We start from the raw sequence: 13,591 nt of genomic DNA on the forward strand, positions 1-13,591 counted from the left end.
GTGTTCTGGGCGATAAGAGCTTTTCAGGCACTTGGAGAATGAGTGTTGGGTGGGCTTCATTTGCCAATGGCAGACCTGACCTATAGCACTGGACCTAAGCACACTGGACACTGACAGAACCAGAGCAGGCTGATGTCCCAGGTAGGGGTTGGCCATCACCAAGGATGCTGTTGTTCGTGGCTTCAGAGGTGTCTATCACCCGGCAAAGCAGAATTTTGAGGCCCATTCCTGTTGACTTGAGTGTGGAAATGCTTCCATTTGGGGAACCAGCTGAGTTGGTAATATTTGAGGGAACCAGTGGAGCCCATGGCAACTAGTTATCACTCTTCTTGGTAGCTATACCTTCGCCTCTAAATATGTGATCTTTCATTAAGAAAGTTTTTATAAGATGATGTTTTCAAATAGGCAGGCCTCTGAGAATCCCTTAAATTAGATTAAGACAGATCAGACCTCCGGGAGAATCATCTCCACTTTGTAACTCAGAAATCCAAGACACAAGAGGAATTCTGACCACACTAACCTACAAAGCTGATTTAGAAACAAACGTTTCCATTTCCTTGCCTTCTCCTCACTCATTCAGTAGTATTCCCAGCTGAACGGCAGCAGCCCATGGAAAACCCTCCTGTGTCACTTAGGTGCCATCCAAAGCAGACATCCCTGGCACCTCCAGGAAGAGCTGTCTTGTCTTTGTGCAAGCACCTTGACTGAGCTGAGAATATTCATTCATATTCAGTCTTCATTTTAAATAACCACCCTCTTGTTTTCAGCAAGACTGGCTTAATTTGAAGAGCCTGTGGTGTGGAAAAAAGAGACTAAATGAATCAGAATACTGGTCAATAACACTGGTCTAAAACCATCAGGCAGTTTAAATACAAGATCCCTAAGGTCCCGAGAGGTTTATAGCCAAGGGTAAAAACTATTCAAGGACAAAATTGAGTATGAAAATGTATTATACAAACACAGCTGTAGCTAGCAAAGAGAGTTAAGACAACTTAAGATGAGAAGCACAGAATTTGGACAACTTCTACCTGGTGATTTAAGAAATTTCGCTGTTGTAAAAGATGTATTGGCCTTTTACATAGGTATCAGACAGCCTTCATTATCAGTCCCAATTTGTAAAATGGTATTTAAAGAGAGAAATACTGGCATATTTCAGAGGTGAAAAGACCATAAGATCTTAGAGCTACTGTCTCATTGCCAAGAGCACAAGTGAGTGGAAAATTACAGATACAGATTCTGAAGTACATCCATGTTCAGTGAGACCCTGCATACTTGGAGTTCTCATTTTCCCCTTCTGAACTGAAGAAGAAAACATTGAGCCGTCCCTGCCATGTTTTAAAAGAATAAGTGCATTGATAGTTTTGCTCTGCCAGGTATATTGATAGAGGATGTCATTGGGCACGCCCTGGCAAGCAGCGTCCTTGGAATTAATGGGTTTTGTTTATCAGGTTCAGATAGATCCGCAGCCCACCTACCTCCACGATCGGGGTGGAGAGGAGGCGTTCAAGGCTGTTGGGGGCTTGACTGCCAGCCACTAAAACATCATGCAGTTGCAATTCTGTCTGCACCCATTTGTTATGGGATAGAGGTGATTACAGGAGTAGGGGCAGAGCCCCCGCCATGATTTATGGTGGAAGAACAGCTCAGAGAGGAATTCGGTCAAGCGGGAATGGCTGAGCAGCATAACGGGTGTCAGCCAAGGTGTGAGCACTAAGTGAAATTTCTAGAAGGAAAAAACTTCAGCCACGGGCCTTAGCCCTACATGTCCTGAGCCAAAGATAAATATACGCTCCTCTCCTTCCTCATCTTCGCACTGTTTGCAGTTTGCACTGACCATTCCAGGGAGAAGCACTTTACTGATCAGACGGGTGATGTTGGGAGCGATCATGAGATTGATGTGATTGTGCGTCTTTTATTCCACAGTGTCTCTTTCTCATCATGTCTTGTCCTTTAAATAAAGGCAGCACATCATAAGTTTGAGGGGGAGAAGACAGAATAAATTAAAAATTAATTTAGAAACCATTTAAAAAAATTTCCCAGCTCTTTTAATGTTCACTGGAAATTCCTCAGAATGCCTTTTAGCTAAGAATAGAACTCAGTGAAACTATTTATGTCTGCAACCCATTCTTGGGTGAATGGAGAATGCACGACAAACCACTCCCCCGACCCAAAATCAGCGTGAAATGAAAATCCAGTTGACATAAATATGAGGGTAGAGAGGAGAAGTATCATAGGAAGTAAAAAAAAACTGGAGAGAACTTCAAATTTTTAACAGTAGGTTTTTCTGAGTAGTAAGAAATAGTGCTCAGATGATACACTTTTATATGTTATCCAAAGTGTCTCTAATATATTTTAGTAATCAGAGAACAAAGAGGAAGAAGGGAGAGAGTGACTCCTTCAGGAGATCACTGATTCATTTCCTCTTAGCAATCATATGTAGATGTATGCATGGGTGGGAACATCTCCTGGGGGAGTCACGGTGTTCTCCACCCAGACTTTCTTTCTGAAATACTATCCCTATAAAAAGCAAAGCAGGACTTCCCTGGTGGCGCAGTGGTTGAGAGTCCGCCTGCCGATGCAGGGGACGCGGGTCGATGCAGGGGACACGGGTTCGTGCCCCGGTCCGGGAAGATCCCACATGCCGCAGAGCCGCTGGGCCCGCGAGCCATGGCCGCTGAGCCTGCGCGTCCGGAGCCTGTGCTCCGCAGCGGGAGGGGCCGCGACAGTGAGAGGCCCGCGTACCGCAAAAAAAAAAAAAAAAAAGAAAACAAAGCAGTACCCCAATTTAATATATTCTGCGTATAGGAGACATGCCAGTGAGGACATAATAATATTCACGTGGTTACCCATTTAATTTCAGAGCCTTCATTCCAAAATGTCACATGGGCAAGACTTTCTCTTGACTTGATTCACTCAAGTCAAAGTTTTTGGTGCCAGGCACTTACCTTGGCACTGAGAGGAACAGAAAGATGAATGAACCACACATGTTACCTAGGAGGCATGACCCAAACAAGTCTATCAATAAGTAAATATCAGCCAACAGGTGCTCAGAAGAGATGAGCAAAGTGCATCTCTCTCTCTGAGGTTATCAAAGGAGACTTCAAGAACGTGGTGGCATTTGAGCTGAGCCTTGAGCAATAAGGCTGACTCTTAGGAGGCAGAGAGGGAGTGGGGCAGTACAGTCACAAGCAAAATCAGTTGAAGTGAGGACTTGAGAGTTAAGGCACGTAGAACAATTTGACTGGAGCGTAAGGTGCATGCCAGAGACACGGTGGGAGGGAGGGAAGGCCTACCATTTAGGCTCAGGCCAGGCCACGGAGGCCAGAAAATGGAGACGATCAGAGCGGTGAGATAGCAAAAACGAGGCTGGAGGTGAAGGCGGCAGTGGCAACGTGACAACCACCGCAGCGCTGTAGGGGAGCAGAAACAAGGGCCTCAAGTAGGGCGGGCCTGGAAAGGCAGGCAGAGACACAAGGAACTGCTGGGTACCTTATTAAGGGAAGGCGAGGGAGGACAACCCTGAGGCTTGGCTCCTGAGTGACTGACGGGCAAAGGAGAGAAGTGGGGGAGTCAAGATGGCAGCAGCTCATCATTAGAGAATCCAGGAAGGCTCAGCGGCCTCCTGAAGGGCAGCATGCTGCCGCCGAGGGTCCAGGCTGGCGCAATTACAGGCTCACCAGGAGACAATCCTGTTCATTTTCCTCTCCTCAGGCAGTTCCACGCCGGAGCCTGCCCGGACAGCTGAGCTAGACAGATATCTAGGAAAGAAGATTCTTCTCCCTCCAACCCCATTTTAATAGATTTCACAGGAGGATGTATTTATGGATAATCGAAATCATCCTGCCTCAATCTCTCTTCCTTTCCTATTAAGACGATACACACAGAGCACATAACACCCACCCTCATTCCCTGGTTCTTTGTAAAAAGTGCCCAGTCTCTGACTAGTCAGTATTGTAATTTTACATCCTGTCGATGGGGGTTTGGTCTATGTATTATACAAAGATGGATAAGCAGTTACCTAGCTATTTAGCGAGTGATGCAAAATATCCTTAAACTACTTTACATTAACAGTTAATATAGTTAATATTTAATGTTATAAACCAACACGCAATAAGTGACTTTTAAGTCTTTCAGTCCATCTACATTTTCATCTGGGAAGAACATTTTATTAGCATATTTATGATACCATCTCAAGACTTAGTATGGCTTAATTCTATTGATAACAATTAATTTAAAAATCTTTGTCTTTTTTAATTATAGTTTTTGATTTAGTTCTTTCCTGCTCGGCAAATAAGGGTTGCTGCAGCTGGCATGCAGGTGGCCCCTAGCTAGCTTTGTTCTTTTTAGATCTATCATAAGTTATTTGGTAAAGGAAGTTGATTAAAAGCAACAGCTCCCTATGTGGCCCCATGACCTGACTGTAGCTCAGCTTGTCAGAGCTCTGGGCAGATATTTAGGTTTTAGCTTATTCTCTTCCACGGTCATGATCTTTAGCCCACAGAAGCCATGTTGAAGGCAATTCAAACTGAGTGGTTAACAGCCTCACCTGTGGATGACCCAGGTCCTCTCATCAGCATCTTCATTGGGCCTGATACTGAAGACATTCCTACTTCTGGCCCTTTTTGGCCCCAGGGAATGTGGTGTTAAGTTCCTAGCTCCTCAGTTTCTCAACTGTGGACTCATCATCCGGGCTCTGTTAGATACAAGGCTTCCAGGTCCAGGACACCAGGGACGATCTGGTTTTGGACCTTGATATTCATGAGAAGGATGCAAAACTGCTGAGTGTTCAGTAGAGCCAGTATCATAAGACATATCTTAGAACTCGGTATGGGAGGGCTGCTGGCAGGGAAGACCTAAGGAATACGGAATGGAGAAGAGAGGTCACATCTTCCATCTAGATGCTAAGTTCCATGGGATGAGGCTGCAAGCACCCTGAATATCCCTATAGAGGTTTGCTCCTTGCCTGAAAGCAAACCACCAAGGGGAAGACAGGATGCCTATCTGTTCACCAACAACCAAGCACTCCCAGACCTTGGGGGCTACTAAGGGAGTTGCCATAGTCACCAAACATTTTCAATTACAGGAAAAGCCAGCCTGTTTTCAGAGTTAAGCCAGAATGCATCGATTACAGAAAAACTGTATATCGATCTAGCCCTGGTTCCAACTAGGAAAATTTTTAAGCCAAAAGAAAAAAAAAGAAAGAAAGAAAAAAGTGCAGTAGACAAGGGTGAACTAGCTATGTAGCTTCCAAGAGAGCAACTCAGTGTTTCCCTCATACTGTTTCATATATTAAAGTTAGCATAACATGATTGAGAAATAAGCACATGACGCTACTACAGCTTTTTTCTTTGAAAGAAGAAACCTCAAGTCAGTCTGTCTTAAGGGAAGTTGGTCAAAGAAATGGTAAAGCAGGAAGGTCAAGTTATCTTGAAAAGTAAAATCGTTTCTAATTCATCTAGGCTTATTAATTTTAAAATTAAAGCACTTTCACTCCATCCATGCTCTTTACTAAGAGACTTGAACATAGTTGTAAATGAAGTGGGCTCTGATTAAATGAATCTTCACTCTCAGATGAAGGCAAAGCGGGCTTAACCCATGTATATACATAACCATAAAATTGTTGACTGGAACTGAAAAGGCTCATGAAAGTGTCATCATTATTCAGGTACTTTCCCTCAAAAATAAATGTCTAAGGAATTTTTCCATGTCTTCATATCAGTCAGTATATAACTCTATTAGTGTGCTTAACAAATTGTAGCGTACTTCTTCTTTCTTTAGGGGTCCTTCTCCTTTCATTAGAATGTGAGCTCCACAGGGTCAGAAAGAACATGTTTTAAATTCATTTTCATATTCCCAATGGTGAGCACATTGCTCTGGCTTAGGGATATGAATAGGCCACTCTGTGTAGTAGAATGAATGGATGAATGAATGAATCAAGAAATTAAAGAATATCAGACCCCCAACCAAAGATCCTTACCTGGCTGTTGCTGTCCCACGTACCTAGGTCTCCACCACGTAGATACATCCTCGAGCTTGTGAGGGAGACTTCTCAAATGAAATCTCTTGAGTCTTAAGTTTCCATCCACCTTTGACCTTTATTCCCACTCGTAGCAAATGATGACACTGAGGTCTTTTGAATGTCCCATTGACTTTGCCATTGATTCTCGGACTCCGTCTCTCGGAGGGAACCTCTCTTTGCCAAATACTACCCCCAAATGGTATGCTAGCTCCACAAGGGCACTGACGTTGTATTGTTGACCAGTGTATTCTGAGTGCTACCATCTCATAGTCACTCCAAAGACATTTGTCAAATGAGAAATTAATTAAAGATTTCTCAGTCTATTGGCGTCCAACCAGTCCTCTATACTGCTGTGAAAAAAAAGAAGACGGGAATAAAAAGGTATACTAGAGCTCTGCATTAAGATTGAGTGCTTTTCTACTGTTCAGCAAAAGGTAGAGCTGGAGTCTGAGGAGATGCTAATGCCACTGTGGGCAACTCTTTCACTGTGTCATTCTGTCCCTGGAAAGGCAGTGACAGCAGCCGGTCTGTCTTTCTCATGGCTACGTTTCGAGAGGAAGAAAAAGTCTCTACTCCCGCGCTACACACATACACACACACACCCTATCCACACACACAGACACTCGCCCTATGCACAGAGACACGCACATAGACACACATACACCTCTTACTTAAAGCAGCAATGTTTCCACTTAGAAATAGTTGTTGTCAGCCTCAGTTACTAAGAGAAAGAATGCCCTGGGAACTCGATCCTGAAAAGGGAACATTAATAGTGCTGTAAATTTCGGGAGGAGAAATATTATCTTAATGAATGTTTCTCGTAAAATAATGGAATAAAGATGACTTCCTCATAATAGAAGTACGAGGTCTGACACAAATTACCCTTTTTTTTTTTTTCCCATTTACCTTTAATTAAGCTGCCCCTGGAAGATGAAAGAGTAAAGAGAATGAACTTCAAAGAGAGAAGACTTATACCCGAGTAATTGGCTTGATCCATTCATTATTTTTCTTTTTGCATTTACTTTAGGTTAGAGTTTGGCAAAAATCAAACTTAGTAAAAGTAATAGTTATACCAAAAGTGCATCACTTCTCAGTTCGTAAATTTTTGAGACTGAAACTTACACCTCTTAAGGTTTATAATTATTCCCTCTCAGTAAAATGAGGATGCCTGTGTCTTAGGGAAGGGCATTGCCAGAAATAAAGTGCAAGACTGATTAGCCCTTACTCTTTCCTAAAACAGCATTGTGACAAGTTGACTGTGAAAACAGTGGCCACACATCAGTTAAAACGTCTTTGACTCGCTTGCTTCATTCAAGCTTAGATGCTAAAAAAGAAGAAAGGGCTAACAGTCCATCCTCTAGGGCTCTCTGAATCCAGAACCCTAATCCAGGTTGCTGGTTATTTCAAGTGGATATAAATGGAAATTTGGACCAATCCTTTCCACCCCCAGAGGTCAAGAGAGCATCTGTACTTCTAAAACAAATTATTCTAAAACTTAAGTTCCCAGTGCAACTTTCTCTTTAAGAGAAGGCTGATACGAATCTCCAGAGTACAAACTCTCCACACAGATGTGTCCCATCTCAGGCTGCACCTGCCACACACAGAAACAATAGGGTCCATCCACCTCACCTAGGGGTATCCAAAGCCTTTTATAGCAATTTCAGTGACTAAAATGTAGCGAAAAAATTTTACTGTTTTAAAAAGTTCTTGTCGTGTAATACAGGTAAGAGAAATAATATATCCCACTCTATATAGTGTCTTTATTTCATACAAGGCAACTTTAAGAAGAAGTTTAAGAACTTTAAGAAGGAGAGCACTTAACATTTAGTAGTTATGAAAACTGAGGCCCAGAGAGGTTTGCCCAAGGTCATACAGCTAGTCAGCAATGGACAATGTACTTGAACCCATCTTCTGACTTCAAAGCATAGTGTTCTTTTCACTGAGTTGTGTGTGCCCTCCTGGCCCGATTCAAAGGCTTTACTCAGCTTGTTTAAGGGGATGCTGGTATATTCCTGCATATTGTCTACATTGATGTATTGATGGAGTCCTGGGTCTTGAGGGTCTGGCAGTTGTTAGTCAGCTGCATTTTGCAGCTCCAGGTATCACCAGCTATAATACTCTGCATATGGATAAAGCTGACTCATGCAGAGTAACTCCAGGAGATTCAGTCCAGTCAGGCCTTCAGAGAGTCTCCAAGGGATAGGGTCTTTGTGGTCAACCAATAATAACAACAGCATTTAATTCACTTTGCATTTACTTCATATCGACTATGTGTCTGGCATTCTAACGGGTGCCATGGTTGAGCTCACTCAGACTTCATAACAGCTCTGGGGTTAGGTACCACAGCTCCTCTCATTTTACTAATAAGAAAGACAAGGCTAGAGAGTGCTGGTTAGCCTTGATCAGGGAGGATGACCAGAGACTGGATCCAGAGCAATTTGACTCTGCAGCCCAGACTTCTAAAACCTGCATTACAACAGCCCGGTGGAGTTCATGCCTTCTTGATCAGCTATAACCCTCCAGAGACTCGTGAAATTCAACTAGACTCCAAGCCATTATAGAGAATACCATCTTAAAAAGCAAAAGCCAGCCCCCGTTGGCTCAGGGCCTACAACATTTGCCAGAACAGGAAAAAGCTGCCATTTTATTAGCACAGTGAAACTATCCTCTTGGTACTCTTTGGGTCATTTATCAAAGCAAGTAAATGTAGCCAAAGAACATATTCCTCGACCACTGGGAACCTGAACAAAGGCCCCATGACCCTGACTTTTTGGGGTCAAGAGCGAGGCAGCAGGTGTTCGCCCTGCCTGCAGACTGGAATCGCCTGCCACGCTTTACAAAGAACCCACTTCTGAGTCTCATCGCCAGAGTCCGGGGATTGGTCCCCGGTGTGTCTGCGGGGGAGAGACCCACTGCTCTACCTGGAGTGCAGGCGGAGGAGCCTCCCCTCATTCCCAGTGTGGGGACCGCCATCTGAAACCGTGTGGATGACCTTGCCAACGCAGGGGAAGTTGAGCAAGGCGTAGCATGGAGCGCCCCTCTTCCCGCCTCAGGACTGAGCCGGGCGGGGTCCGTGATCGCTGCCAGGAGGAGCAGGCCACCAGGGGGCGCTCATCCTCCGGTCCGCGGCCGGGCGCCAAGCTCGCCCTTCTGCTCCTCCCTGCGCCGTGGTCTGGGGAGAGAGTGGGAAAGACCTAGAATTGTGCTCTAACCCCTTCCGGCTTGCCAGGTGACCCAAAGGAAGTCGCTTACCCTCCGGCACTTTCCCCTTTGGAAAATATATACAAAAATAACTGCCACCCAACAAGCCCTGGACGGGTGCCCCAAGAACCCCAGTGGGATGTCTCGGGATTACGCTGGCAAAAGCAGCCCATTGGCAAGGATTATTATCATTACGAATAATGTCTTACCTGCTGAAGTCTAATGTCTATATTAGAACGGCTGCATGTGTGCTGGGAGCTGTACTCCAAGTGACTCTACCCACACGTTAACGTAAGGATTTATCTCCCAACCTGCGGAACGGTATTAGCAGGTCGCTATGAGGTCCATCTCTCGAAACTGCAGACTTAGAAAGCAAATCTCAGGTGGCAGCTACGCGGTCGGGTCCCCTCCACCAAGGGTAAGGCTGAAGAATTAGCAGAGTCTTAATTACTCATCCGCCAGGGTCTACAGACTTCAAGGCTGAGCCAGAATGCAGGAAGCCTATTGCCCCGTAAGAACACACTCCATTTTTCAAGCAATTTCTCCAGTTCATTTGTTTCAAGCACCTTTGAATTCCTCTGGCATAATCAACCCTACCCTTGTCAACACAAAGTGATTGTTTAAACGACTCAATCAGATCATGCCGTGGGCGACTATTTCCAATTATTATGATTTATTGCCTGTTTAGCACCAATGTGCCAGGCACGTTCAACAGAAGAGGTAGCTTCGAAGATGGTTTTTCTTTCTGCTCTGGAGGCCCACAGAATAAAAATAGCCTGCTCAGAGTAAAGGAAACATTATCCTCCCTGACGAGGATCAATGACTAAGGACATTTGGGGAAGGAGGTTTAATTTTCCAGATGAAGAAGAACAAGACTTTCTCATAGCCATCGATCCTCCTATTGATCTAGGGCACAGAGTAAATTGATTAAAGAGAGAGAGCATATTCCCGGTTTTTCACCAGGCCAGGAAGAGATTTGTTGTGGATAAACCAAAGTCACATAGTCCCATTGACGGCAGGAATCTGGTATTATTAGTCTTGATTCCCAGCGTGGCCCCATGCTGGCACCTTTGGGCACTGAACAAATGCTTATTCAATTGATTGATTCAAGTGTGAGAGGTCAGACCACTTATTATTCCCATCACTAATCACAGTTTAGGGAATGGAAGTTCTTTGTAACAGCTTTTCAGGGAAGAGCCTGTCACCGTTTTAATTCTTGTCTCAGGTGGCTGCCAGAAAAAGACAGGAGCCAGGTACTGAGCGGTGGTTTCTGAATGGCTGAGGATCTCAGGAATGTGTTGACTAGACAAACAGGCTCCAAGTTCTTAAGAACAACAGCCAGCTAACTTACTGACATTTTAAGAAGTCCTATTAGTGAATATTAAACATCAACTCAAGTCATTTGTAAAAATTAAAAGGGACTATCTATCAACACATCCTTCAGATACCCTCTCTCCAGTCATACCCGAGGTAGACAAGGAACGGTTACTGTCCTGTCCTGAATGAAACACTGAATGGTTCCCTGGTGTTAACTATACCAGTAACATGGCATGACTTACGCTTGGTTAAAACACCAGTAACTGGGCTTCCCTGGTGGCGCAGTGGTTGAGGGTCCGCCTGCCGATGCAGGGGACACGGGTTCGTGCCCCGGTCCGGGAAGATCCCACGTGCCGCGGAGCGGCTGGGCCCGTGAGCCGTGGCCGCTGAGCCTGCGCGTCCGGAGCCTGTGCTCCGCCACGGGAGAGGCCACAACAGTGAGAGGCCTGCGTATCGCAAAAAAAAAACAAAGTACACGGAGCGGCTGGGCCCGTGAGCCGTGGCCGCTGAGCATGCGCGTCCGGAGCCCGTGCTCCGCCACGGGAGAGGCCATAACAGTGAGAGGCCTGCGTATCGCAAAAAAAAACCAAAATACAAAAAAAAATACACCACTAACTTAACCAGTAGTCTCTCTTGAGCATTCAGAAACAAAAGTCAACCTGGGAGGCATAGAATTTCTTATTCTTTCTGGAACTATCATTCACTTGAGCACACTGGTCACCACTGTTATTTCTTTTCTCAACTTCAGGAAAGTGCCCCCTGCAGTTCACAAAATGATCTCACAGACTAAACTGTGAATATTTTGGAGCATCGTTTCTCAAACTGGGGAGCTCGTTAAAATACAGATTCTGATTCCTTGGGCCTGGGGTTAGGCCTGAGATTCTGTGTTTTTAGTGGCCTCGCAGGTGACGCCAGTGCTTCTGGTCCATGGAACAATTTGAGCAGCAAGGTTTTAGCAATTCACACAAATCTTTTTCCTACAAATTGTACATAGTGTGTAATATCTGTACATTTTTTTTCATTTAGGAAGACAGTAATACAATAAAATGTAACTGAGTGTATGACATCGAGTGATGTCACCTATACAGACATAGATACATATAGTGATACATATACATTTATTTCAAGTGTACCAGGCCTTGCCACATTTCTCTAAATTATGATGGTTGGCTGCGGTTCCACTTTCAAGAGAAGGGAATGAGTGATCTCCAACTGATACTCATCCTTCATTCAATTGCTATTTATTGAACACTTAGTATGTGCCCAGCACTGTGTTAGAAACTGAAGTTACAACAGTGGACAAGACAGATCACAGTCTCTGTCTAATAGGATTTGTATTCGAGGAAGAGAGATACAGAGATTGAGGTAACTGTTGGGAAAGAAACAAAGGAGCTGAAATAGAAAATGACCACTTTGGACAAGGTGGTGAGAGAGGCCCGTCTGAGGAGGTGACACTGAAGTTGAAGGGTCTACTCATGTGAAGCGACAGGGGGCCGAGTGTTGAGGCTCCAGCTGTGCTCACAGCCCAGGAAGCAGCTCCTCCCCGGCAGCAAGCATGTATTGAACAGATAGGGGCTGCTGCACAAGCTCGATCCTCAGTCTGCATCCGAGTCTGCATCACTGCCAGCAATTCACCACCGACCCCTCTGCACTCAGCTGCCCACATCCTTTCCTGAGCCGGCCTCTGGCTCCCCTGCCTGTTTGCAGCCCAGCCAGCCGCTGCACTAGCGCTCTCTGCAGGGGTTGCTGACACATGAGGAGTTTTCTGCTTGTGCACAGACCCATAAAAATCTGAGGCCCTGATAAACCGTCATCCACAGTGATAGTCAAATAGCGCTTCTAGTATTTCTTTTCAGTTTAATTTTATTTCTGAGGAAGTGTCTCCAACAAAGAGCCTTATTTTTTGCTCAAATGAAATTAAACCTGCTGGAAGTCAGAGTAAATTGATTAAAGAGAGAGAGCATATTCCCGGTTTTTCACCAGGCCAGGAAGAGATTTGTTGTGGATAAACCAAAGTCACATAGTCCCATTGACGGCAGGAATCTGGTATTATTAGTCTTGATTCCCAGCGTGGCCCCATGCTGGCACCTTTGGGCACTGAACAAATGCTTATTCAATTGATTGATTCAAGTGTGAGAGGTCAGACCACTTATTATTCCCATCACTAATCACAGTTTAGGGAATGGAAGTTCTTTGTAACAGCTTTTCAGGGAAGAGCCTGTCACCGTTTTAATTCTTGTCTCAGGTGGCTGCCAGAAAAAGACAGGAGCCAGGTACTGAGCGGTGGTTTCTGAATGGCTGAGGATCTCAGGAATGTGTTGACTAGACAAACAGGCTCCAAGTTCTTAAGAACAACAGCCAGCTAACTTACTGACATTTTAAGAAGTCCTATTAGTGAATATTAAACATCAACTCAAGTCATTTGTAAAAATTAAAAGGGACTATCTATCAACACATCCTTCAGATACCCTCTCTCCAGTCATACCCGAGGTAGACAAGGAACGGTTACTGTCCTGTCCTGAATGAAACACTGAATGGTTCCCTGGTGTTAACTATACCAGTAACATGGCATGACTTACGCTTGGTTAAAACACCAGTAACTGGGCTTCCCTGGTGGCGCAGTGGTTGAGGGTCCGCCTGCCGATGCAGGGGACACGGGTTCGTGCCCCGGTCCGGGAAGATCCCATGTGCCGCGGAGCGGCTGGGCCCGTGAGCCGTGGCCGCTGAGCATGCGCGTCCGGAGCCCGTGCTCCGCCACGGGAGAGGCCATAACAGTGAGAGGCCTGCGTATCGCAAAAAAAAACCAAAATACAAAAAAAAATACACCACTAACTTAACCAGTAGTCTCTCTTGAGCATTCAGAAACAAAAGTCAACCTGGGAGGCATAGAATTTCTTATTCTTTCTGGAACTATCATTCACTTGAGCACACTGGTCACCACTGTTATTTCTTTTCTCAACTTCAGGAAAGTGCCCCCTGCAGTTCACAAAATGATCTCACAGACTAAACTGTGAGTATTTTGGAGCATCGTTTCTCAAACTGGGGAGCTCGTTA

The 13,591-nt window shown here is 44.9% G+C and overlaps 1 protein-coding gene and 1 long non-coding RNA gene across 2 annotated transcripts in view; one reads left to right on the plus strand and one right to left on the minus strand.

Annotated features, from left to right (window-relative positions):
• MAGI2 (membrane associated guanylate kinase, WW and PDZ domain containing 2) overlaps window positions 1-13,591 on the plus strand; it is a 1,419,801-nt gene that overhangs the window by 1,377,894 nt on the left and 28,316 nt on the right. The window lies entirely within an intron of this gene.
• Window positions 800-6,800, minus strand: LOC114486336 (uncharacterized). Its single transcript, XR_003679930.1, has 3 exons — window positions 5,978-6,800; window positions 4,547-4,853; window positions 800-1,948 (listed from the first exon to the last, which is right to left on the minus strand). It is a non-coding gene; the product is annotated as an uncharacterized lncRNA (long non-coding RNA).

The sequence above is a fragment of the Physeter macrocephalus genome, chromosome 5, assembly GCF_002837175.3.
Source record: "Physeter macrocephalus isolate SW-GA chromosome 5, ASM283717v5, whole genome shotgun sequence".
Taxonomy (NCBI): Eukaryota; Metazoa; Chordata; class Mammalia; order Artiodactyla; family Physeteridae; genus Physeter; species Physeter macrocephalus.